This window comes from Quercus suber, unplaced genomic scaffold (genome assembly GCF_002906115.3).
Source record: "Quercus suber isolate HL8 unplaced genomic scaffold, Cork oak 2.0 scaffold_341, whole genome shotgun sequence".
Classification (NCBI taxonomy): domain Eukaryota; kingdom Viridiplantae; phylum Streptophyta; class Magnoliopsida; order Fagales; family Fagaceae; genus Quercus; species Quercus suber.
The window spans coordinates 297,545-312,605 of NW_027069793.1; the positions used below are offsets into that span (position 1 = coordinate 297,545).

The 15,061-nt window shown below is 33.1% G+C and overlaps 1 long non-coding RNA gene across 1 annotated transcript; it reads left to right on the plus strand.

The window, feature by feature from the left end:
* The first annotated feature begins 9,560 nt into the window (after window positions 1-9,560).
* LOC111992258 (uncharacterized) lies at window positions 9,561-12,876 on the plus strand. The gene is made up of 2 exons (XR_002880823.2): window positions 9,561-9,836; window positions 12,574-12,876. It is a non-coding gene; the product is annotated as an uncharacterized LOC111992258 (long non-coding RNA).
* Window positions 12,877-15,061: the final 2,185 nt, after the last annotated feature.

Here is a 15,061-nt window from a genome sequence, read left to right on the forward strand (position 1 = left end):
TGTTGGAGGAACTATTTTGTTTGTTATTGTTTGTACTAATTAGGGCATAGATAAAACATGTCCCAAATAGGAATTATAAAAGTCATTCCATATCTCATATTAAGACATTAACACAAAGCATAAAGCACATAGAGAATTTTAAAATATTAAAATAGATAAATACTGATAAAGTCTAAACACTAAACAATCAAAACTTAAAATAATTCTTTTTATTAAAATTATTTACTTATTTTATTTATTATTACTATTTATTTAATCATTTAGTTTTAATTATTTTAAAATTTTTGAGCTTACATATGAATTTTTATCAAGCCGTACATCACATGGAAATAATATCTAAAAACTAAAGCCTATCATTTATTATTACTATGCTTCGTTGAGCCACATCAGCGGCAAGGTTATCATTTTCTTTTCATCCTTAAAAAATAATAATTATATATATATATATATATCTCCTCTTTTAAACTTTTCTTCTCCCTATTCTCCAAAAAAATTTATTCTTCTTCCTATTAGTCCACAACTATTGTTACACTTCTTCTAACATTTCCCCTTTCTTTGTCTCTTTATCTCTCCATTACTCTTTACTTAACCTTTACACTTCCTTTGTCATTTTCTCTTTCTTATATTTTCACTGTTCTTCTCCCCCATTTTACTTTGTATAAATATTTGATATCATTTTTTCAATTCATATTTTTCCCACACAAAAACTCCCTCTCTCTCTCTCTCTCTCTCTCTCTCTCTCTCTCTCTAAAAATAAATAAATAAATAAAGATTGATAAATTTGTAGATATAAAAAGATAAAAAAAAAAAAAAATACTTGTAGAAATAATTTTAAAAAATAGACAATACTTAAAGCAATTGTTACTTTTTATATATTATACCTCATTACTTAATATTTATATATTCTCATGCATCACATGACTCTACAGCTAGTTGATGTAGAAGTTAAGGAAATAAATTGAATTTTAACCACTAAGAGTTTTATAACTTAATTGTTACCTCCCTAAACACAAAGTGTTTGAGGATGCAAAGGAAAAAAAAAAGGATTTGAACGGTAGGTCAACAACATATTGTAACTATTTTAAAATAACAATAAAATTGAATTTTAACCCAAGGCATATTTGTCTATTGTCAATATAATGATCCATTAAGTCAGCCAGAGAATCGAAAAAGTGAAACATGTAAAAGTGATTTTTTTTTTTTTTTTTTTCTTTCAAAGTCAATTGTAATGTTCACGAATTTTTTTAAGCATTATCCATATAGAATTTAGATTTTTTGGTCAATTGCGATAGGTCCAGCACGGCAGCACCTTCTACAAATTTTCTCCTAAATTTTAGCTAAAATTGACTTCTTCTTTTTTCGTTTCTTTTTTCTTTTTAAACACATCCTTCATTCTACTCTCTATTTTTCTTTCTTTTTCATTTAAATGTTAGGGTTAATTGCATAAATACACCCTCAACTATAAAGGTATTTTTACTTTGTAATCAAAACCATGAAAACTTACAATCACCACCCCAATTATAATGAAGCATGTAAATGCATGTTTCTATCACCATTTTAAAATGAATTCCCCACTATTGCCCTTGTACAATGTTAGATTATTAAAATGAATTCCCCACTATTGCCCTTGTACAATGTTAGTAAATAATTTTAAGAAACTTTTTATGAAAAAAAGAAAAAAAAAATGATTAGTTGTTTTAACAACTTTTTCAATTCTCTATAAAAAATTTTCCAAAATGAATAGTTAAAATTACCTTTACTAGACCCTATTAAAATAACCTTTACTACTTTCAAAAATGGACCAAAATACCTAGCCGGCTTGCGCATCACATTAGACACTCACTGGTTCTAAACTATGCATTTATCTTCTCTTGCAAAACCATAATGTTTAGTTGTCAAATTAAATCTCATAATGTCAACTTACCATGTTAATCAACTAAAGTTTATTTTAACATGGAAAAATCTATAAATCCTTTGATTATAGGTGAAAACATCATTTTGGTCCTTACATTTTGAGGTCACAATCAATTTGGTTTTTATATTTTGGTAGCAATCAATTTGATCCTTGTTATTTTCAACTTGCAGTCAATTTGGTTTCTACCATTAATTCACTAACAGAAAATGTCTACATGACAAACAGTGTACATTGTTGACACACTTAAAGCTTATGTGGCATATAAAATAATATTGAAAATTACCAAATCAACATTTTAAAAATCAGCAAAAAAAACCCAAAAAAAAAAAAAACCCACAATTCTAAACTAATTTTTTTAACGGGAAAAACAAAAACAAATTATGATTTACTTTCATTTTCTTGCAATCCAAACACACAAACATCAAAGGTTTGCAAAATACCCAGAAAGCTAAATTAAAACCCCATTTTAGAAACACAAAGTCTCAAACAATCTCAACAGAGCACACATCAAAGGAAAATCAAAAGAGAGAGTATCGGGCTTAGGAGAGATAAAACCCCAGTGAGGGGAGAGAGAGAAAGAGCGCTAGCCATTCGTTTGTGGTTCACAGTGGTCGTTGGTGACAACCATGGGGTTTGGTTGTGTAAAGCTTGGCCATGGCTTAGGTTCCGCAAAATTTTCTGCAAACTTCATCTCCTGTTAAAAAAAAAAATCAGTTTAGAATTGTGGGTTTTTTTTTTTTTTTTCCTAATGTGGCTTTTTATTAATTATTAAAATGCTGATTTGGGTAATTTTTAATATTATTTTATATGCCTCATAAGCTTTAAGTGTGTCGAAAGTTCACACCGTTTGCTACGTAAGCATTTCCCGTTAGTGAATTAATAATAAAGACCAAATTAACTGCAAATTTATTAAAAAAATAATTTTTATATATATAAAAATAATAATAATAAATAAATAAATAAACATTGACCAAATTTATTGCTGCTAAAATGTAAGAACCAAATTAATTATGACCTCAAAATATAAAGACCAAAATGTTATTTTTGCCTTGATTATATATTTTACAAGAGTCAACTGACCATCAAAGAACTTAAATAAATAAAATAAAATAAAATAATAAACAACCCATTAGAAAACAATACAAACTTTATTTCATGCTTCTTATTATTCCCACCTAGAACCTATAGCCAGGGGTGGAGCTAGGGGGGTCGAGAGGGGCAATTGCCCTCCTGACCTCATCCAAACCCCACCCCTTAATATATATCTTTCTTTTAGATATGGTTTGCAACTCTGCATGTAAATGTGCTATGGAGCTATCACTCTTGGCTCCACTTGTAATATACTTTTAATACACATTAACTAACAAGGTTTTTTTTCCCTTTTAAACGGTGAAAGAACTATGCTTGCAATTTTTTCATCAAAGAGAACTTAATTATTTAATTAAAGCATTCAAATCAAAGTATGATGATCTCCCTTCTTCAACAACCCTCTTTGCCATCTTCCCAATTGCCTTGGCTTTACTTCTTATTTCTTCAGCTTCATCACCCACCATACTTAGCCTCACTGCCTCCTCTATTGCTTCCTTCTTGATATCATCTACCACCACTTTAATCCATTGATGTGCACCAACACCAACCCCAATTTTCAATCAGTCACTAACTTCTCATTGTAAGACTGCTCAGCAGCCATAGGCCATGTGATCGTGGGCAACCCTGCAGTCACTCCTTCCAAAGTTGAGTTCCAACCACAGTGAGTCATAAATCCTCCAACTGCTTCAATTTTTTTTTTTTTTTTTTTTTTTAGATTTGGGAATCTTGCTTTTTTTTTTTTAATATATACATGAACAAAGTACATCAAATGCTACACGGATTTTTAGAATTCAAAAAAATCTAGAAACATGGAATAAACAAACAAACTTTAAGCTTAACCATGATGTTACAAACCAAATGTGGAGTGAGGCAAAGTTGGGCCACTTGCTTCTTCTTGGTCAATTTAGGATACTTGAGGCTTGGTATGCTTGAACCTTGATTTTGATGAAATGGCTTGGGCTTGCATTTGGAAGACTTGAACCTTGATTATGATCTTTTGGTATTTGCTTGAAATGGCTTGGGCTTGCACTTGAAAGGCATGCATCTTGTGAGTTTTTGGTCTTTGATGTTGATCATGTCTATACATCTTTCATGGGCTCAAGTGTTGGGCTAGACTCATTCAAGAAAAAAATTTGGGCTTCCATACCAAGTAGACTTCAATCATAAGCTTTTGGGCTTGAGTTCATTCACATCATACGAGGTTCAAACAATTATGATGGGCTCAAGCGTTGGACTTGGGCTCATCATGGTGCAAACAACAGCCAAACACACGCATAATGCAACGCAATTAACAAGGACAGACCTAAAGGTAGGTTCTATGTGTCATTACAACATGGGTAGAAGGTAGGTTAAAGGTCCCCACAAGTTAGGACGTCATACCTCCTAACTTGTGACGCCAGAAGCACTGCGTTGGTCTGAACTGTACAGTTTGTCCCTATGAACCACCATGGCATAATCATGATGATCCTTATCGTAGTGGGTGGTAGATTCACCGCTGGGTATGTGAGTCTCAGAAAGACCACAATCCACGGCTAATACTACCGAGCTTCCGGACTAGCACACAAATAAAATAAATTTCATTCAAGAAAATGATGCGTGACATGCAAAATGATGACATATTAGACATATTATATACAAAAAAGCAATAAACAAACAATGACATGGTTGGCCACCATAATCTAATTGAAGCTTAGCCCTCAATATCCCCAGTGGAGTCACCACTGTAAGAGACTGCGCCCCTGGCCCACTTTTTTTGAGGATGTTAGGCCAAACCCACGTGAATGGGTGGAGTCACCAAAATGGAGGTTCGACTGATTATATTTTCCCCTTTAGATTAAGGGTTTTACAATGGAGTCACGACTTATTTAATTATTGGAATAAATAAGAAAACCAAAATTGAAAAATTCCTCATTTTATTAATTTGAAATTGAATTTACAATGATCATAGGAAAAAGTACATGGTCTTAGTCCTAGATACAATCTAAGATAAAGTACATGGCTTTGTTTCCTAGTTACAATCTAGAAATTGAAAATTATAAGGATAAGCATTGATCTATCGACCCTTGATCTAAGCTCGGAGGCTATGTTACAAGGTAGGAAGGTGTTAGGCACCCACCTTGCCCAGTGAAACCGATCTTCTAAACTATGGTGGCCAACATTCATATCACATTATCCAATATGTTATCAATCAATTTGCATGTTGAATTTGAAGTGTATGCATGTGATAAACCCTAATTCAATTTGTTAAGCATTTCATTTGGATTGAAAAATAAATTCTAGTGAATGTGTGTGGATGGTAATAACCTAGATTCAAGAATTTGAAAGAATTATTAAACAAACATGTTTTTCATATTTTTTTATGTGGATTTAAGATTAAAACTAATGACATGCATGAACATGTAATGAACAACCAAGAACATGTAAGAACAATTAAAAACATTCAAACATATTCAAGGGAATTTAAATGATTACTATCATTCTTTAATCTCAAACTCTCATCATGGCAATACAAAAAACAATTAAGGAAATAGATTATACCTTCATGCAAGATCCATATGGTGAAGGGGGAGACTTTTGAGGAAGAACCTAAGGGTAGGGGAAAAGAAGAGCTAGGAAAGGGAGAGTGAGTCTCACTTAATACCTTGAGTCTTAGGAAGACCAAGATATGACAAGACTACTCAACTTCTTCACTAGAACTCAAGAACGGAGAAGAGAGGGGGTTTTTGTGTCCTGAAATGAATGAGAGGGAGGGTTTATATAGTAGTGGTGTAGGAAATATGAATGGAATGTCATTTAATGAGGGTTGACAAAGAATCATGAACCTAGAGCTCATTTTAGAAGTGGAAAAAATCTAGTGTATTAAATGGAAAGATTGGTGGGAGTGAGGAGCAAACCAAAATTCAGTTTTCTCGTAGCTGCTGTAACAACCTGTAGAGCCAACTTTGAAAAATCATATCTGACTCAATTCTGATTGAAATTGTCTGGTTCTTGTGCTCAAATTGAAGCCCCAAATATCTAGTTTCTAGGAAAATTAACCTTATTCAATGATTCAAAATATTATAAGAGATATCAATGAAATAGTGAGCAGAGGTCATTTGTTGGAAAATGGTTTCAAAACAATTAACATTAATAGGTCCCAAATTAGCTCCCAATTAACATTAAATGGCTTCAATTACTCCCATTTCAGACTTAATTGGTTTCAAATTTACTTTAATTAAAAGATAATTGCACAAATTACTCATTGAATAATTAATGTTTAATTAATTAATTAATTAAGTGTATGCAACCTCACCATAAAATGTAATCCTAACCAATCAAATTATGACATATCATTGACCTCAAATTGATTACACTTATAACCAATTGAAATCAATTATTCATAATCACATATAGTCGGGCTCCATTTGTGATAGTGCATCTCGGCCATTAAAACTTGATTTGATGATAACTTTCAATGGGATGGTCTGATTAGAGCCTATGACCAATCGATTTGATCGTTACAAAATCAAGATCATTTGGTGAAATAAGATTAAAGATCTAATGGTCCAAATCAAGATGCATATTTTCAAGGCAAAATTACTTTTTTACCCTCCGGTGAGGTTAAATGCGTGTTGCAAAATGAGGTGTCAACACAATTATCAAAACAAGCGGTTACAAGTAAAAGAAATCTCAGTACCTAATACCAACTTACAATTAAACTCTTACCTCAATACACAATTGAACTTATGATGTAGCGGCAATCTCTCCTTTCAATGCACGAATCCCGGTACTTAACTAACCAATGATTCACAGATCTCAATACGTGACTAACTCGTTTGCACAAATCCTAGTACGTGACTAACTCCAATAAGATCTTCAATGTTGGTGCAAAAGACTTTGTGTTTGAGTGATTAAGTATTATTATTATTTTAAGCTACTTTCTTTCTATAGTTAATAGAAGAGTGTTGAGGGGAAAATTTTGATGTTCCCAAATAGAAAATGGGGTAGCCAAGCCAAAACTCGACAATGAGCCCTTGAAATAAAGCCCAAAAGCTTTCGATGTTGTGAAAGTCCGCCCAAGCAAAAGATAGAGGCTATACCGTAACAAGAAAACAACAATAAGGCACAATAAACACGTTACTGTTGTTAGTTTGTTATATTATTAGACCTTTTATAGCATCATAGTTCAAATTAGTCTTCTAGCGGTACGGTATTATCTCCAGCGGTACGGTAATTCCAGGTTAATAAGTATGTTTATATGGTAAAAATCATATGTTTTCCTTATTATTATTAAGTCAACATAGGGGAAAACTTTCATAGTATCCAAAACATTATGGCCTTCATTATAATAATAATAAACAAGGATTAAAGGCTCCATAGTTACAAATAAAAGAAGAAAAATATGATGAAATGAAGGGAGAGAAAAATCTACAGCTCAGTGCAGCAAGTATTAAGCTAAAATTTTGGTAAGTGTGTATTTATAAGGCATGAATGAGATGAGTGTAAGCTTTTTTTGAGTGAGATGGGATTAATACTAAGATCAAGGCTTTTTGTGAGTGGTGGCCTGTTTATGACTAGTTGAGAGTCATTTATGGGCTGTGATTGTGTGAAAGAGGGAAAAGAGTATCTAAGATTAGATGAGTGTGGGCTAAAGATGATGAGTGGTGAGCTTGAGGAAAGCTACACCACGAGCAAAGTAGTAAACAAACCAAGAGTTTCAGAGAAGGTAGCTATCCCTCAGTGGGCTGAGGTGTTCATCTTTTTATAATGGTACATTAGAAAAGCATTAATTAACAAGAATCTAAAAGCGTAGGACTACTCAAAGGTAGTGAATCAAGGTTAATCTTTCTAAGATTTTTGGTCAGAAGTAAGAGATTTACTTTAGGGGCTGCCTTGCCTCTTTAGGTAATGATGGGATTTTAGAGTGCTTTGCATTAAATGTCAGGATTTTTGGGGCTAAGCCTAATCAATGGGATTAAGGCGTGTATCAGGAATGAATTCTAATGCTACAATTGAGATTCGGACCCCTAAGAAGTAAGATTTAACACCCCAAGCCAAGTGTCAAGCTCTAAGTCCACTTTAGGGGGTTTCGCTGGAGATCCCTTTCTACCCTCCAAACCACATGTTCCCAATTTTTCCCCTTTAGGATTCATGGGCTTGGCACATGAATCATGTCTTGAACATTTTTGACATTTATAGCATCAATTTGTTGAAGTTTGGATAACTTGGTTTCAACTCCCCTTCTACTGGAGGTACAGTCTTAAGGAAGATGATGGAGTTCCATCATCTTTCAGACTTCAGCTGATATGACAGCCCTCGGGCACTGTTCACGTCAGGCAGAGGGTGGCAGAAAACTGATGGGACAATCCCTAGTTCATCCTCAAATGCTTGGTTCTCTTGTAGGGGTTTTCTAGTTGTTTTTGGTTAGGGATGAACAAGGGCTAGTTGCCCACTTTCAAACCTCTTGTTAGGGACCATTTTGGGCTGGAACTTTGCTCCATTTCAGCACTTTTAGTTGGGCCACATGGCCCTTTCTTTGTTTGGGCTTGTTTCCTACTCCATGAGATTCTTGTGCCTACAAAAATGGGCATTAAAGACATGCTTTGCCATGCATTTTTTACCCCTCATGGGCTTTAGTAGAAATAAAATGAATCCATGAGCTTTAATAAATATTTATGATAGATTTTGGGTATTAATTTCCATAGGCTTTAAATAACAACTTGTATAGTTTCCCATAATATTTGCCACGAATTATTTTGTAAATGATATTTTCTTTGGGGCTTTTTAAATAATGACCTCCAAAATTTTTCTTGAAAATAATATTTACCATGGGTTTTAAATAAATATGGTAGCAACCACTATAATGGAATAATGTGATGTTCTCATGAGTTTCTCTAATGGACATGTAGGATGAATAATTACCATGAGTTTTGGTAATAAATATTATGAATGTTGTGATGTAAGATAGATAGTGAACATGAGTTTGAAATAAATAAATGTCATGGGTCTAATAATCATATCTTTCCATGGGCTTTTATAAGATGATCGCCATGGATTTTAAGAGTAGATAATTTATAAATTTCATGAGCCTGTAATATTATAGTAATAGGTTTAAGAATCTAAAGTATTGTTCATTATTGGACTTTTAAGTGAAATAATTATGATATAGTATTTTCCCAAGTATTGATAACCTTCGGCTTTCGATAAAATAGTGCCAAGTAGTTAGCTTGGGTTTTTAATAATGTCAACGTAAGCTAGGCTTTTGATATTGCCAATGAGAATTGGGCTTTGATGGGGCTATAAATATTGCAAGCGAGAACCGGGCTTTGATATTGCCAATAAAAATTGGGTTTTGATATTGCCAATAAAAATTAGGTGGTATTTTAATTAGGTATGATGGATGAGATGTTATTGTGAAAATTCTAACCTACACATGCAACCAATAGAAATTCAACACATAATGCCAAAATACCATGCATGTCGACAAACCCAAAGACCAACACTTGGCTAGCCATGCAATAAACAAACTCCACCTCATTATTCTTTGACTTTCTCAAAATATCTAGAACATCCAAGAAGCCTTCTCTATTCCCACGAGTCCACACAAATCAGAATTTCTCACCTCACTTTGCTCTCTTTTCTCTTAAGGAAAGAGCTAGAAGCTCTCTTGAGTCCCTTTTCTCATACCTACGGGTCCAACACCAAAAGAAAGAAAAGCTTTCAACTCTCCTCTCCCTCTCACACCTACGGTCTAGCAGCAACAAGAAGTTTCTTTCAATCCTTCTCAAGCTCTTGTTACAAACTTGAAGCTAGAGTGATTCTAGCTCTATCACTCCAAGAATCTGTGTCTAAGGTAAGGGGAAAATGTAATTCTTTTAGTCTATTATCCATTTTAAACATAAGTGATGGTTATATGAATTTGTATATAGGTGTGTTGGAATTTAGAGATTATTGATTGCCTGAATATGAAGTGAGTCATTGGTTATGCTTACATGTGCTCCTAGATGATAGACTAAGATGAAATCTGTTATGGGTAAGTGTTAAAATGAGTAAAATAGCTAGATAAACTTTATGGAATTGCTAATTGAGGTGCTGAATGTGTAGCTGATTCAGTAATTGAAGCTTGTTAAGAGTTAATTAATGAACTTGTTAAGAGTTGCACTCATTGGTTTACCTGTTTGGTCATTATAAATCTTGTATTTTTCTAAGATAGCTATGGGTAAAAGATCTGTTGGATATTATTATATAATATGTCTAGTACGTGTGTATTAAATATCATATGAAAATACCATCGTTTGATAATTGTTTGTGAATTTACAAGAAAATGTTGCAAAGTTGTCACTGTAACAGATTCTGTGTTTACACATGATAAATTATGTATTAAATTGTATACAGTGAATTTGGATGCTAGGGATATTTCTTATGAAATCTAAGACACATATGGTTATAATGGAAGTTGTCTCATAGCATTTGGATTAATATAAAAATAATAGTTTTGTTTCTAAATTGCTTGAATTATGTCAGGACAGATTTGAGAATGTTGTCTTTTATGATTTTTAATAAATCATGGCTTTATGCTTTGACTCTGAAATTGATATTGTATTTACTAAATATTCAGGGGAGTGGCTTTATAAAATTTCATGAAGATTTGATGTATTTAGATAGTCCATTTGTATATTACAAATGAGGCATATACTGCTGAAATGAGCAGTAAATAGTAAATGATAACTCTAACTTTGAGGATCTAATTCTAAAGTTAGGTTGAAGTTTTTGAGCTATAATTTAATATGCTTATCTTTTGGTATGTCTGGATCATAGATAGATTTTGTATAACTTGATTCAAGGTTTAGTACTCTAAAGGTGGGGTTCTAAACCATTCAAATATTGTTTTTATGAAATTGTTTTGTTCATGTTGTATGTTGCCTTGTGTAAGTTTATACATGCACTATTGCTTCCAATCTCAAACACATTTTGAATTGATTTTAAAGCTATTTGACATGATCTGAATATAAACATTAGAATAATGGTTTCTCTATGATTTGGTACATTATGTTGTTTGATAAATGTATTTTATGTTTGGGGAACCTCGTTAAGGTGGGATTAGGATTTCCTTGATTTTAAGATATAAGTTTTGAGATGAATGTGTAAGTTTATAATAAGGAATAATTGATAGTAATAAGTTTTGATATTTGGTTTAGGTGTTACTAGTACCCAAGTCTAAACTCCTTTGACTATAGGTTTTCGGTTCCTCGATCTGCTTTCGGGTAAGGTATAAGTTATATGGGCATTTAGTAAGTCATAAAGTTATTTTAAAGTGTATTATGTATTTATAGGTTTTTTATTAGAGATATGGCATATAATCATGTTTCAAACAAAAATATGCTCATGAACTTTCAAAATTTTATGTATATGATTTAAGCATATTGATGCTATCACTAATTTCATGAACATGATGTTTAAAGAAAAGAATGGAAATGCTATTATTATGAAATGTTATGCAAAATGAGAATTTTTAGTTTGATGTAAAAGTATGAAATGTTTTTGGGTTATGTCCTCTGGTGATCTGAACTCAGCTAGTAGGGGTTAAATTACTGGCTTTCTATGGAAAATGTTATCTGATTGGCCATTAAAAGTGAGACTGGCTCTGTTGTACCCACCCTTGTTGGTTACGGCCAACTTGTAGAGGATACCAACTGACCCCATGGTTGAAGATATGTATTATGATATAATCCCAAGAATCCCTAGCATTGTGGAGAATGCTAGATGCCTAGCACAGCGGTGCTAGAAACCTCCCAAATAAGTACAAACTTATCAAAACTAGACTAACCAATATGTTATGTATAGCTATATTATTTCATTGATCATGAGAGAATGATTTTGTTTAAATGCATTATGAAAAGTTAAAAGCTCTCATGAAAAGAAGTTTCTGATGAAAAGAAAAGATGTTTTTTAAAAATAAAAATTTCTGAAGTTCTATTGTGCTTTAAAGATAAAGAATCTGATGAAAATGTTTTAGTGTTTTATAAAGATAAAACTTCTGATGAAAGTACAAGTTTATGTTAAAAAGTTATCAGATATCTGTTCTTTATAAAACATTAAGTTTTATGACTCTGAAAGTTATAATATTTTACGAGAAGAAATTTATGAAGAAAAGTTTTGTTATTCTTTAAGATGTTTCTAGTTTAAGACAAAGTTACCCATTATCTGATTTAAGTTAAAATGATTATTTTGTAACGAGAATATGTGTGTGTGTGTGTGTGTGTGTGTGTGTGTGTGTGTGCATTTATGTAAGTATATGATTTTAAACAATCAACATTATATTTGGTGACTTCGTAAGAAATGAAAGAAATTCAATCCGAAAGGTTTTGATAAAATTATTCTGATAAGAAAAGGGATAACAATTATTTCCTACGAAGAGCATATAAGTTATTATTATAAATAGTATAAAATACTATGCATGAAAAGATGTTCTCCTATCTGAATATTTATAAAATGAAATTATTTGATTTACATGTATTCTTATTAAATTCTTATGTATCTTACCCTTACTGAGCTGTGTAGCTCACCCCTTCCACTCTTTCTGTCAACAGGTTTTATTTTGGAGCAGAGGGAGCCTTAGTCGAGTTTTGGAAGGAGCTGGTTTTAGTTTTAAAAGTATAGATCCCAAATTGGCAATTTGATGTTTAGTTTTGTAGTATTGTGTATTTTAGGATCTAAAGAAAGTTGTGTACCTCAAAGTATTAAGGGATGTATTATGTGAAATTTAGAATTTGAGTAACTAGTGGATTATGTTATTCTTTGAATATGGTGTAGATGCTCTTAATGTAAAGTGAAAAGTTTTACATTTAAGTAAAGAAACAAAGATGAAAAGAAAGAGGGAAGCTTTTGAAAAAGTTTAGTTTGTTCTTGTTAATACTAGGTTTAAGCTTGATATTAACATGTCAGTCATGGTCACAAATCTGGGATCGAGTTTGGGACATGACACAAGCCATCCCCACTTTTGCAATGAGTTGTTTCAAGATACCAGTGGGCCTTTGTCAAGACATTGAGATGCTAATCCGTAAATTTTGGTGGGGTCAAATTGGAGATAGAAGAAAGATCCATTGGAAAAAAATGGGAAGTGTTATGTCAACAAAAGATGGAGGGAGGCCTAGGTTTCAAGGACCTATGTAAATTTAATGAAGCGATGTTGGCAAAATAGGTTTGGTTTTTGATCCATGATAGGAATTCTCTTTTTTGTCGAGTTTTTAAGGCAAAATATTTCCCTACTTGCTCAATTTTTGAAGCTAAATCTTTTTTTGGCTTTTTTGCTTGGAAAAGTATTTTATAGTCTAGAAAATTGATTCAGAAGAGATCCAAATGGAGGATTAGGGATGGAAAATCCAAGCGGATCTTTCTTGATGCATGGTTATCTAATTCAGATAGAGGCAAAATCCTTCCCCCCCCCCCCCCCCCCCCCCAGGTGTCTTAGCACCTGAAGCAACTATGGATACTCTAATCAATCCTCAAACAGGTTGGTGGAATGTCCAATTGATCAATTTATGTTTTTATCCTCCTGAAGCTCAACACATCAAATCACTGCCTCTTTGCACTACTCGTCAGCTTGATATCTTGTTCTGGTCAAAAGAAAAATCTGGTACCTATTCAGTCAAATCCAGTTATAAGCTTCTATGTGAACTCTCTAGTCTTGATCTCGACAGACCTCTAATGCCCGAATCCCAGAAGCTGTTCTGGAAGAGTATCTAGAAATTAAAAGTACCAGGTAAGATCAAACACTTTCTCTGGAAAGCCTGCACAAATTTTTTGCCAGCAAAAGAAAATCTAATGAAGTGAAAAATCCTCCAAAAGTCAGTGTGCCATCGCTATTTTGCAGAATCTGAGTATGTCTTTCTTGCATTGTGGGGTTGTGAAAAATTGCAATTTGTTTGGGCAACCAATTTTGGTTGGGTGGATAGGACAAGAATGCAGTTGAGTTCCTTCCCGAAGGTGGTCAATTTGATCTGTGAAAAACCACAACTAGTTCCTTTATTTGCTGTTACAGCTTGGTCAGTTTGGTATCAACGAAATAAAACTCGCCTGCAAGAACACTCTTTGCCACTGGACAGAATATCGGCCTTTGCAAAAGGGTACATTCAGGACTTTAATAATCTAGGCAGTCCCCTTCACAGAAGTCAACGTGCTGCTGAAAAGAATTGGAGACCTCCTGTTATAGGGAATATGAAGACAAACTATGATGGCGCAATGTTTGATGAGTCAGATGAGGCAGGTATTGGAGTTGTTATTCAAAACTCCGATGGTGAAGTCATGGCTGCTCTCTCTAAAAGATTCAAAAGCCATCTTTTGTGGAAGTTCTGGAGCTGTTGGCTGCGAGGCAAGCAGTACGTTTCACCTTAGAATTGGGTTTCATAAATTCTACCTTTGAAGGGAGTGAGTCAGTTGTTAAGTCTTCACAAGGTATGGGTATGGAAAATTCCCACGGGGACATCTTATAAAAGATATTTTGTCTTACGTAAGCTCTATGTAGAGTTTTTATTTCTCTCATGATATTTGTTAAGGGAATGCAGTTGCTCATGCCTTAGCCCAGAGAGCAAGACTTTTTTTTTTCGTTATTAGTCTAGATGCAATCTATTCCACCTGATATTTTGTCTTCCTTTTTTGTCTGATTTTCCAAATTCTTTTTTTTTTTTTTTTTCCCCTTTTTGAGGAGCCAAATTCTTGATTAATAAAGCTGCAAGTACTTCCTTCTCAAAAAAAAATAAATAAATAAATAAATAACCTTTACTACTTACAGAAAATAGAAATGGACCAAAATACCAAGCTAGCTTGCGCGTGACATTAGACACTCAATGGTTTGGACCATGCATTTATCTTCTCTTACAAAACCATAAATGTTTAGTTGTCAAATTAAATCTCACAATTTCGGCTTTTCTCAATAAATAAATAAATAAATCTCATAATTTCTGCTTACAATGTTAGTAAACTGAAGTTAACATGGCAAAATCTATTCCTTTTATATATTTTATAAGAGTCAACTGTCCGTCAAAGAGCTAAAAGAAAGAAAGAATCAACTATCCACCA